Here is an 11,527-nt window from a genome sequence, read left to right on the forward strand (position 1 = left end):
CATTCATGGAATATAATTTCCCATTCTTGTGGTTGTATATGATATGGAATTACACTGGTCAGGTATATGAATATATGAACATTGGAAAGTTACGTTTGATTCATTCTACTCTTTCCTATTCCCATCTCCCCTCCCTTTCCTTCATTCCTCTTGTCTAATCCAATGAACTTCTGTTCTCCCCCAACACACACTTATTGTATGTTAGCATCTGCATATCAGAGAAAACATCTGACCTTTGGTTTTGGGGGACTGGCTTATTTCACTTAGCATGATAGTCTCCAGTTCCATCCATTTACCAGAAATGCCATAATTTAATTCTTCCTTATGGGTGAGTAATATTCTCTTCTGTTTATATACCACATTTTCTTTATCCATTCACCTGTTGAGGGGCATGTAGTTCGGTTCCATAGTTTGGCTATTGTGAATTGAGCTGCTATAAATATTGATATGGCTTCATCATGGTTGTAGGCTGATTTTAAAATCTTTTGGGTATTTGCTGAGGAGTGTGGGATAACTGGGTTTGATGGTGGCTCCATTCCAAATTTTCTGAGGAATCACCATGCTGCTTTTCAGAGTGGTTGCACTGACTAATTCCAGTTAGTTTTTAAAATTGATCCTTAAGGTTGTGGAATTAGGAAGTCAGTAACTCCTGAAAAAGTAACTTCCACTTAGAATGAGAGGCTAACTTATCTGCAGTGTACTTTCTCTGGGACATTGGTGCCTCAAGCTGCCTTAGAGTCCTGAACTCAAGTTTCACCCTTTTCCAGCATGATTGCCACAAGCTCTTCCAGAAAAATAGAGGAGAAAGAACTTCCCAACTTACTTTAATCAACTACAATTACATTTTGTGGGTGAACAACAACAACAAAAAAGTGTGGCTATAAATCAATTTTTGCAAGTATATAGAAGAACTAAGCACACACACACACAAATGCAAATGCAAATGCAAAATACTGGCCAGGTGGTACCAGGAGAAATGGAGGAATTCTACCAACCAGAGACTTCAGGTCCTATCTGAAGGTATAAGTGCTTCTTCTGTCTGTACTTTGTGTGTGTGTGTGTGCATTGTATGTTGTGTCTGTGTACATGTCTGTGTACATGCTCATGTCTGTACATGTTTGCGTATTATCTAGATGGTACCGAATCAACTTAGAAATAAAAGAACATATATAAATTTAAAACAAGGAGAAAGAGAAAAATTGCTTCTCAGCCACTGACCTTAACAGCCATTTTTTTTGTGTGTGTGTGTGTTTTTTTTTCCCCGTTCAGTGCCTGGTCACACAGATGTCACACTGTGTGGCCTGAAAGTCACAGTCTCCATCACAACAAAGTGATCTTGCCATTTTGATGTGAAAAACAGTCAAACAGATGGTTCTGTCTGTGTTCCAATAAAACTTTACAAAAACAGAGAGAGGCTACCTGAGCAAGGAACATTGCTTATTGTGTTCTTGCTTTGTTCTGTCTTTGAGTATCAAGAATGCTGGCCTCAGAGAATAAGTAGGGAAGTGTTTCCACTTCTGTTTTTTTTAGAGAGGTCCTATATATAGAATTGGTGTTCCATTTTCCTTGGAAATTTGAAGAAATCCTGAGCAAATAACATCTGGGCTTAGAGATTTCTTTTTATGATATTTTTCAACTATAAATTCAATTCATTTCATGTATATAGGCCTGTTCAAATGATCTATTTTGTGATAGTTTGTGCCTTATGAGGAACTGGGCATTTCACCAAAGTTGTCTGAACTTATAAATTGCTTTTGGGGGACTTTTTAAATTATAAAATTTATTTTACATTTATAGAGCTATCGAAGTTATCTATTTTGTCATAGTTGGTGGCCTTTTGAGGAACTGGTTACATTGCCTGGGTTGTCTGAGTTTGAAAACTGCTTTTTAGGAACTTTTTTAAATTATGAAATTATTTTCTATTTGAAGGGCTGTTTGAAGTCAACAATTTTCAGTTTGTGCCTTTTGAGGAATCAGCCATTTTACCGAAGCTGTCAGTTTGATGCGAGCAGAACTGTTTGCAGTGTTCTCTTATTATCTTTTTCAGATCGGAAGAGTTTATATTGATATCTCCCACTTTGTTTCTGAAATTGGCAATTGGTATTTTTTAAGTCTTTTTTTTTTTCTCAGTAAATCTTGGTAGAGGTTTTGTCCGTTTCCTTGGTCTTTCCAAAGAACCAGATTTTTATTTCATTTATTTTTTACTAATTTTGGATCATGGTTTTATTTATTTATTTGTTAGGACAAATTAGTTATACATGAAAGAAGAATGCATTTTGATTCATTGTACACCAGTGGAGCACAACTTTTCATTTCTACATCGTGGTTGTACTCGATGTAGAATCGCACCATATGTACGGCCACACCTGTACCTAGGGTAATGATGTCCATCTCATTCCACCATATTTCCTGCCCCCTGCCCCCTTTCCTCTCCCCACCCCCTTTACCCAAAGTTTCTCCATTCTTCCTATGCCCCCTCCCTCCCCATTATGGATCAGCATCCACTTATCAGAGAGAACCTTTGGCCTTTGGTTTTGGGAATTGGCTTACTTTGCTTAGTATGATATTCTCCAACGCCATCCATTTACCTGCAAATGGCATGATTTTATTCTCTTTTAATGCTGAGTAATAGTCCATTGTGTGTATATACTATAGTTTCTTTAGCAATTCATTTACTGAAGGGCATCTAGGTTGGTTCCTCAGTTTAGCTATTGTGAATTGAGCTGCTGTAAACATTGATGTGGCTGTGTCCCTGTAGTATATTGATTTTAAGTCCTTTGGGTATGGACCAAGGAGTGGGATAGCTGGGTCAAACGGTGGTTCCATTCCGAGTTTTCTAAGGAATCTCCATACTGCTTTCCATAGTGGTTACACCAATTTGCAGTCCCACTAACAATGTGCAAGTGTACCTTTTCCCCCCACATCCTCACCAGCACTTATTATTGCTTGTATTCTTGATAATTGCCATTCTGACTGGAGTGAGATGAAATCTTAGAGTAGTTTTGATTCGCATTTTTCTAATTTCTAGAGAAGTTGAACATTTGTTCATATATTTGTTGATGGGTTGTATATCTTCTGAGACACTTCTCGTGTCCCCTGCGCCTAATAGGAGAAAAAGTAGGCCCAAATCTTCATCATGTCAAATTAAGTCCTGACTCCCTCAACCAGACTCCTAAAGTGCAAGACATAAAAATCAAGAATTAGTAAATGGGATGGATTCAAACTAAAAAGCTTCTTATCAGCAAAGGAGGCAGTCAACAAGGTGAGGAGAGAGCCCACAGAGTGGGAGAACATCTTTACTACATGCACATCAGATAAAGCAAGGATCTCCAGGATGTATAAAGAACTCAAAAAACTTAACATCAAAATAATAAATAAATAACCCAATGAATAAATGGGCCAAGGATCACATTTTTAAAAAAGCTCCCTCTGCCAATCTGTCCATGACAGGTCTACTGTGGCAGGTTCTCTTCGTTCTTCCTTCATCTGAAAAAAAAATCCTGCTTTTCCTTCCATTCCTGACGGGTGCTTTCTCTGGCCGTAGGATTGGGGGTTGGCAGCTCTTTCCTTGAAGCACATTAGAAACATGATGTGACTTCATTCTGGCCTCCAGAGCTTCCAAGGAGAAGTGATAGTTCAGACACGAGTTCTCCTGACCCAGCTTTGAAGGTTTTTTTCCCTCTGTCGGTATTTTCTGGAGTTGGAATATTAGGTGTGCTGGCGTTCCTCCCTTTGGTGTGGGTTTCGCGAGTGGTGGGTTGGAACTGGCCACAGGCCGTAGCTTGCAAACCCTGCCCCGATAATTGAGGCTCCAGGAAAAGCCAGGCCCAGCATTGCCAGACTTCGTCCTGATTTTCCAAGTGAAAACAGAAACCTAGAGGTTTTTAAAATATGAAATTGCCTGGTCTCTTAAGACTCTCCACAAATTCTAAATTTTTTGTGCAACCAAAATACTCAATAAAAAAAAATGAAAACAATAGAAAAGTGTCCTTTGGGGGTTTTGTTTGTTTCTGGGTTTTTTGTTTTGTTTTGTTTTTGTCTTTTTCTCTTTCTCTGCCTTCAGCTTTGACACCAAGATTAAAGATTCATAGTTTCTTTTAACTTTTAGTTTCCAGACATGCCTCTTCCCGTGTGCTTTTGGTTTCAACTCCTATCATGCACCATGATTCAAATGCATCCCTTTTCTCAGCTTGTAGTTAGTTCGATTTTGCTTTGTCATCCAGTCGTTTTTTAAACGGTGGGATTCAGCCCATCCACAGTGATTGACAGGCTAGATCGGATTTCTCTTCATTCCCTTCTTCCCAATGGACACATGGGCTCCTTCAGATGGCTTCTGGAGACAAAGCAGCAATGATTTTAGAAAAGGCATTCCACAGCAGAGATCCCAAATACACAGGGAGTATTAATGTGCTTCCTGTCCCCTGGGTTGTATAATGTTTGGTATCCTGAATATTGAAAAGATCATAGTCTTTTATTTATAGTTAAATCGTAGAGTCTTTTCAAAGAAAACCCTTGAAAAATAAAACAGTTCTACCTTCTTTCTTCCCTTCTGCTCCCACTGCCCAAGGGAGCCACAGACCAGTCGGGTGGTGGGATTTTGTGTTTCCCCTGACACCTCCGCACTCCTGGCCGCTGGCTCTTCAGGCAGCTGGCCCTGATTTCAGGAAGTGGAGGAGCTCAGGCATGGGACAGGGCCGACGCACTCTGCTGCCCAAAGCAATTGGAAAAACCTGCTCTGGTTTTGCAGTCCTGAAAGGAATCACGTGAATGTCACCTCGTGGTCTCCGGCCTCGCTGGTCCTGCCAGGGGGAGATTGGTGAGGGAGAGCGGTGTCACCCCTCTCCTAGGCTTGGATCCCTGATGTCACCGCTGCTCTTCAGGTCCTACATTTAGACAGAAAGAAGCAGGAATGAAGGATTAGGGGAGGTGGCTGCTGCCAGGAAACACTGAGAAGGAGCAGAAGGGTAGCGCATCTCTTTGGCAGGTGGTTAATGGACGATGTGCTCCCGAGATGAACTCCCAGGCACCTGGGATGGGAAGAGACATGGCTTCTCCTTCCACCAGACCAGAGGGCTGAGAAGGATCAGGTCACCTGATGCATTGTTGGGGGCTGGGTGAGTCCAAAATCTGACCTGGAAGGCTGGTCAGTGGGACCCTCAGAAGAGAGTCTCAGTTCAAGTCCAGAGCAGTCTGCTGTGAACAAGGAAGTTCCAAGATTATCAAATGAGTCAAAGGTCGTCTGCTGGCAGAACCCCTTCCTGTTCAAGTGGTCGGCCTTCTCATCTCTCCAGCCTTCAAATGATACAAGGCATCCCACCCGTATTACAGAGGGCCATCTGTTCTAATCAAAGTCCACCGAATGGATTTAAATGTCAATGCCATCAAAACACATCCTCACAGAAATATCTAGAACAATTTTGACTAATTATCTAGGAACCATGGCCCAGCCAAGTTGACCCATAAAATTAACCATCACAATGGTCAACATGCACTGGAGATCAATACGGTCTCCCTTCTCCCACCTCCCTGGTTCTTGAACCACTACCTCATTTCTCCCAACTACCTTAACCTCCTCCTCTGTCCCGGGCCCTGTGGTCACTGAATGTGTCTGTCCCTGCTGAGCGAGGATCGTCTCCCAGAACGCGTGCTCACCAATCTTCTGCATGTGCCTTGGGACTAACCACTCTCTTGGTGACCCTTCTGACCTCTGCCATGCCTGTGTCCCCGGGTTCTGCTGGCCTGGGCACTCAGCAAATGTTTCCTCCTTGCCATTTGCCCCACGTTACATGCAGTCTCTCCCTCCTCGGAGTTTGTCCCCTTTGCAGGAAATTGAGAAAAATTATAAACACAAATAGTCAGGAGCAAATAGCAAAGATTTGATTTAAATTCTCCTTGGCAATCTCCTGTTTCAAATATTCCCTCTTCTCTACGCTTGGCTTCCTGGTCTGAACCCACGGTGTCCCCTCTGGGTTGCTTTCCCTTGCTCCTCCCCTCTTTTGGCCAGGTCAGTGGGGTTTATTTTGCAAAGCTCTAAAGGCATTTTTTTTTTTAACAGGTGTGAACTGAACCAGATGACAGGGAGAAAAACGGAATTTGGCCAAGAAAGAAAGTTTTCTCAAAATTAGAAAACATAAAGAGATTTGCATGTGCAGATGCAGAGTATAGACCAGGAGAAGGAAGGTCTTTATCATTGAATACACAGACCCCTACACTTTGGGGGAGAGGAAGGCTCCCCCCAAATTAAAAAGGTACAAGAAGCAGAGACACACATGGACGATGGAGCCTGAGAAAAATGTAGGAAGCACCTTGAGCTGCCAATCAATGCATAACTGAAATCATATGGAGAATAATGAACGACGCGGATGACACAGACACCAGAATGGGACCAGCAGCACTGGTTCCAGATATCTATTTACTACCCAGACAGAAATCCCCACATCAAAACCCTCCTCATTCTAAAAATCTCCCAAAGCCCGCCGGGCACGATGGTACACACCTGTCATCCCAGCAGCTGGGGAGGCTGAGACGGGAGGATCGTGAGTTCAAAGCCAGCCTCAGCAACAGCGAGGCACTAGGCAACTCAGTGAGACCTGTCTCTAAATAAAATACAAAATAGGGCTGGGGGTGTGGCTCAGTGGTTGAGTGTCCCTGAATTCAATCCCTGGTACTCCCCAAAATAAAAATCTTCCAAAACCCTCCAGCCACCCCCATCACTTCCTTCTCCAAACTTGGAGAGGTTGGTTGTGTCCTCATTTGGGTTACACTGTCCAGGGAACTGCTGCAACTTTGGTTTGCAGCTGATCGGCTTTTCTGTCTTGTTTTTCTCATTGGACTGTAATGTCTGGGGGCTGTGTCCTTGACTTGTTTCTCTGTGCCCCTCAGAACATGGCAACTAGAACAGCTCCTCCACGAATATGAGTTGATTTATTAAGATGTGCTCCCACTTGATCCACATTATCAGGAAACAACCCAACTGCATCCACTCAGCAAAGACAACATTAAAAATGACCTTATCAGCAGCTGACATCTAAAAAAATGCTTATTCCATGCCAAGTTCTGAGCACATAGATTTCAAACCATTTAACACTTAGTGACCAATCTAGGAAGCAAGTGCTCTTATTATTCCCATTTTACAGATGAACAAACCAAGGCACCGAGAGCCCAGTTTTATACCTGATGGGTGACAGAGACAGTTTTTGAACCCCAAACTAACTGATTCTGGAGCCTGAGTGCTTCACCATTACACCAAGTTTAGAAATGTGTTAAAGCCCTGAGAAATGGTAAGACATACTCAAGAAGCTATTCAGAGCTCTTCTCTGTGCCTGGTTTATGTGTCCAGCTTGAGTTAGTTGGAGGGCTTTCCACCACATACCAAGTGAGGACTAAGCAACGCCTTTTTCCATCTGTGACCCCGTAAGATTTTTCCCAACCTCATCTAGAACCTTCCTCACTGTCTTCCTTTCCACACTGGGCAACTCACAGTACCTTCAACACTGACCGTGTTTTTCCCTGGGGGCAAGGTTACAAAATCTTCTCCGTGCAGACAGGTCCCTACACCCAGAGCCACCTGTCAAAGTGTGGCCTCTTTTCAAGATCCAGCTTAGGTCTCCCCTACCCGACAGCCCTACCCCTCCTTCCTCCTCAGAACTGTCTCTCCCCCCACCCCGTAAGCAATGCCCACAGTAACGTCACCACCAATGACTTGCATTCAGATAATCCTCCTGACACTGGTGAGACAGGAATGGAGTCAAAGCCCAGAAGCTAGTTGTTCCACAAAATCCACCACTACCTTGCATCCCAACTGGAAGGAAGCAAGCACGCCTTAGAGAGATCCACGGGGGGCACGGAGTCAGGTCCCAGGGTTTCACCCTTGTAAATAATGCTAGAAGAGTTACGAAGAGTTGTTATAAAAAAATAATCCCAAATCCATTCATTTATTTTTTTTAAAAAATCATCCCACTTGGCACTTACGGATGACACATCTCACGGCCAGTTGGACCCACCAGAATGTGCTAACAAGGTCAAAAGCTGATGAACGAATGCCCGCTCTGGCTTGAAGGTTCTGGAAGACACAGACTACGTCTCCTCTATTTAAAGGTCCTAACGCTGTGCTTCACTTGGGGGAGGAGCTTATTAACTGTGAACACATTGACCTGGATGGCCTGAAGGCTTAGTCGGAAGCTGTTCCAGAGGAGAAGAGAGAGCATAGTGGAAAGCCCAGCAGCAGGCGAACCAGCATTGGCCACGCGGGCCTCCTGGAGGCACCAAGTCCTGCAAATACACAGGGCCTGGTGGGGAGGGGAGAGAAAGTCCATCCCGCTCTGTAAAGAGGATGTCTGCAGGAGAAGCCCGACAAATGTGTCATCAGCATAAACACAAAGAGAAAAGCACAGTCTTTCCAAGAGTGTGTTGAGGAGGGCAAATGAAGGGGTAAGGTGGGAGAAGTGAACCGCAAGAGACCGCTGGAGGAGAAGAGGCTGGTGGTTAAGTCTCTGGTTCGCCTAGTCATTAGGAGAAAACCCCAGAAAGCAGTCTGGCGGGGGTCTCCCGTTGCCCTCCACTGGGGGAGGGGCTGGGCTTGGCCCTGGTTAGCCTCCTCCATGTGGTTGTGTAGGCACGAGGAAGGGGGATGGCTCCCCATGGGACGTGTGTGTGTGTGTGTGTGTGTGTGTGTGTTGTCGGTGATGGTCCACCTCTGGGTCTCCTTCTTCCACCAGTTGATGGAGACATCACTGGGTGGAATGCAGAGACAAAAGTGGTCCTCTGCTGCTTGGGAAAGACACTGTCAAGGATGGGTGTAGCCCTGTGGATTACAGTACTGCCAGTAGCATTTTCACTCTCGCCGTGACCATGGGGGACTGGCCAGCAGATCCGATGATGATACAGGAAGGCTGGAGACCCCAGCTGGCTTCTCTCCAAGCTACATTAATTGGTGATTAGGGGCAAAGAGAACCTTTCTGCTAATAGGCTGCCTTCCTCATGATATTTGTATTCTCCATTTGAACATGAATCTCAGAAAATGTCATCTTATGTGAAAGATGCTTATTAACTTCTTCCTACAATATCTTCAATGTCTCAGTAAATCAGCAGGCTTTCCCTACCTGAGTCTGACTAGCTGAAGAATCCTCAAGTGACCCAGCTTAGAAATGTTCCAGTGTGGTCCCCAAAGCGGAATGTCTGTCCTTAAATAATTGAAACATTCCAGCTTTGCAAATATTTAGTTGCTTATGTTCTTGGGGAAAATAATTAACAAGCTAAGAGAAAAATACTGCATGTATATTACACCTGGAGAGTCTAGAATTTCTGTTTTTAAAGAAAGTTCATAAGCTTATTTTTTGAGCATTTATTTGTAAGTTTATATTTATTCTTGTGAGCATCAATCTTTACTATCACAATTTGGTTCTTTTTTGGTCATAAAAAATGGAATGGGTTGAAAATATTCAAAATGTCTTAGATTCACTACTAATCAGATATTGATAGTTCGTAAGTCCCACAATCTCTCTGGGTTGAATGAAGATAATGAACTTTTCCACGTGGGATTGTTAAAGAGATCAAGAGGGGGAAATGCATGTGAATCTCTTTTGTAAAGGATGAGGTGTAGCAATGTGGACTGTAACGCCGCTGTATTTGTACCCTCACCATGATCACAGGGAACTAGCCACCTGGTCCAGAGGATCAATAAAACCCCTCTTTTCATGGAAATGTCACAGCGTGGCATTTGACTATTTAGCTTTGAATCTCAGAATTATAATTCACTCTATCCACAAATGATGGAAAGATCTTTTTATACAGTACATGCTTATCCCTATTTTTATGAGTATTTTCCTCTGTGTCAAAGTAGCTGAGCTTCTTGTAATTCTTCTTTAAGGAACAAAGATGAGTTTTAACCTTCTGACATCACATGGGATGGACACTTCTTCGTTCATAGAGGATGAGCTCAGATCAGCCCCTTTCAGAAAGAGCCGGAGCATCAGACCAGGAGAGACGGCGTGAAGCGGAAAGGCTCTTGCCTTTAGAGATGATGGAGGCAGCCCTCATAACCTGTCTAGTCCTACTCTCTAGTTCACTCTAAAGCCAACAGAACATGCTCAGTGGCAATTCTGTTAGCAAAAGACAAGTGCAAACTAATGGCAGTAAATCTGCAGGGGAATGGAAGCTTCTAGGGCCAGTGTGAATCCCCAAAGTGAATCAGGCAGATGCACCAATATCTGTGTCCTGGCCCACAGGATGCCTTACGAACACAGAAGCCTTCTGTACCGAGTGAGGGTGGGTCTTGATGGGCAGCTGAGGCAGGAGCGGGCACCGCCAGGTCTGGCTTACGTTTCCTTCTCTACCTCGTGATCCCACTGGGTGAGGTGAAGGCTCCATAACAATCACAAATAGTATTTCCCAAGCCCCATATCCACTGCCTGGAGAACTCCGACCGCCCTGATAATCCTTCCAGAAAGCTCCAGGGGTCTCCAGGTACCATCTCCCACTTCACCCCTTGCAAGTCCTCCTGACTTGTGTGAAGAAATTGTTCCTCAGCCCCCCGGCCCACAAACCCACTGATAGCCCTTCGGATGCCTGCGATATCCTTCAAGCTCGGGGTAAATAGGACATCACTTGCCAAAATAGAACCTGACTGAAGTATGGCAGGGCCCCCAAGAGAGACAGCAGAGAACAGAGTTGAATAGACCCCAAATCAGACAGCCACACCCACTTACTGTCGCATTGAGTAAGTGACCTGACCTTTCCCAGCCTCGGGCTCACATCTTGTAGGTGTGAGCTGCTTAGAACCCCAGATATTTTAAATTTCCCGTATACCTACATAATTTGTTTGAAGTGCTTAGCAAATCTCAACTCGCTTAATGCTCACAAGCCTTTGGGGTAGGTGTTGTTCTCTAGACGAGGCCATCCAGACCAGAGAGGTCAAGGGGCTTGCTCAGCGTCACAAATTGATAAGCAGCAGCAGAGGCCAGATTCAAACCCAGGTATACGAGCTCCTGAATCTTTGTCCTTAACCATCTGAGTCAATCTTTGATCATCTAACAAGTTGGTATCTTAGAATTTTTAAAGGAAGTAGTTTTTGAACAAGGAAGTGCTTTTGAAACTTTGCTATCGTGGAAATGTTCAAACCCACAGAAGAGCATCCACCCTTGTCCCCAGTACTCAGTTGAAACAATGATCAACGCCCCACCGTTCTAAACGTGGAAGTTTTAAATTTGCATTTTTCTTCGGCTGCAATAAAAAACTATTCATGCCATTCATTTTGCTGTGGCTCTTATCATTGATTAAATGAAGGCAATTTCCTTTAATTTCTATTAAAAAAAAAAAAACTAAAAATGGTGGTGGATCCTTATGTTGGGGGTAACATTTTTACAGGACTCTCTTGTACATTACTTCGAACACATCACTAAGATGCATCATTACATTGGATCTTTTTCAGCAGCCTTTTAATCAGGCAGTGAGATGGCTGCCATTTCTATCCTGCAAATGGCCAAACACTCTCAGAACACTTCAGAGCTTGTCCAAGGTCCCGCGCCAA

The sequence above is a fragment of the Ictidomys tridecemlineatus genome, chromosome 3, assembly GCF_052094955.1.
Source record: "Ictidomys tridecemlineatus isolate mIctTri1 chromosome 3, mIctTri1.hap1, whole genome shotgun sequence".
In the NCBI taxonomy this organism is placed as follows: Eukaryota; Metazoa; Chordata; class Mammalia; order Rodentia; family Sciuridae; genus Ictidomys; species Ictidomys tridecemlineatus.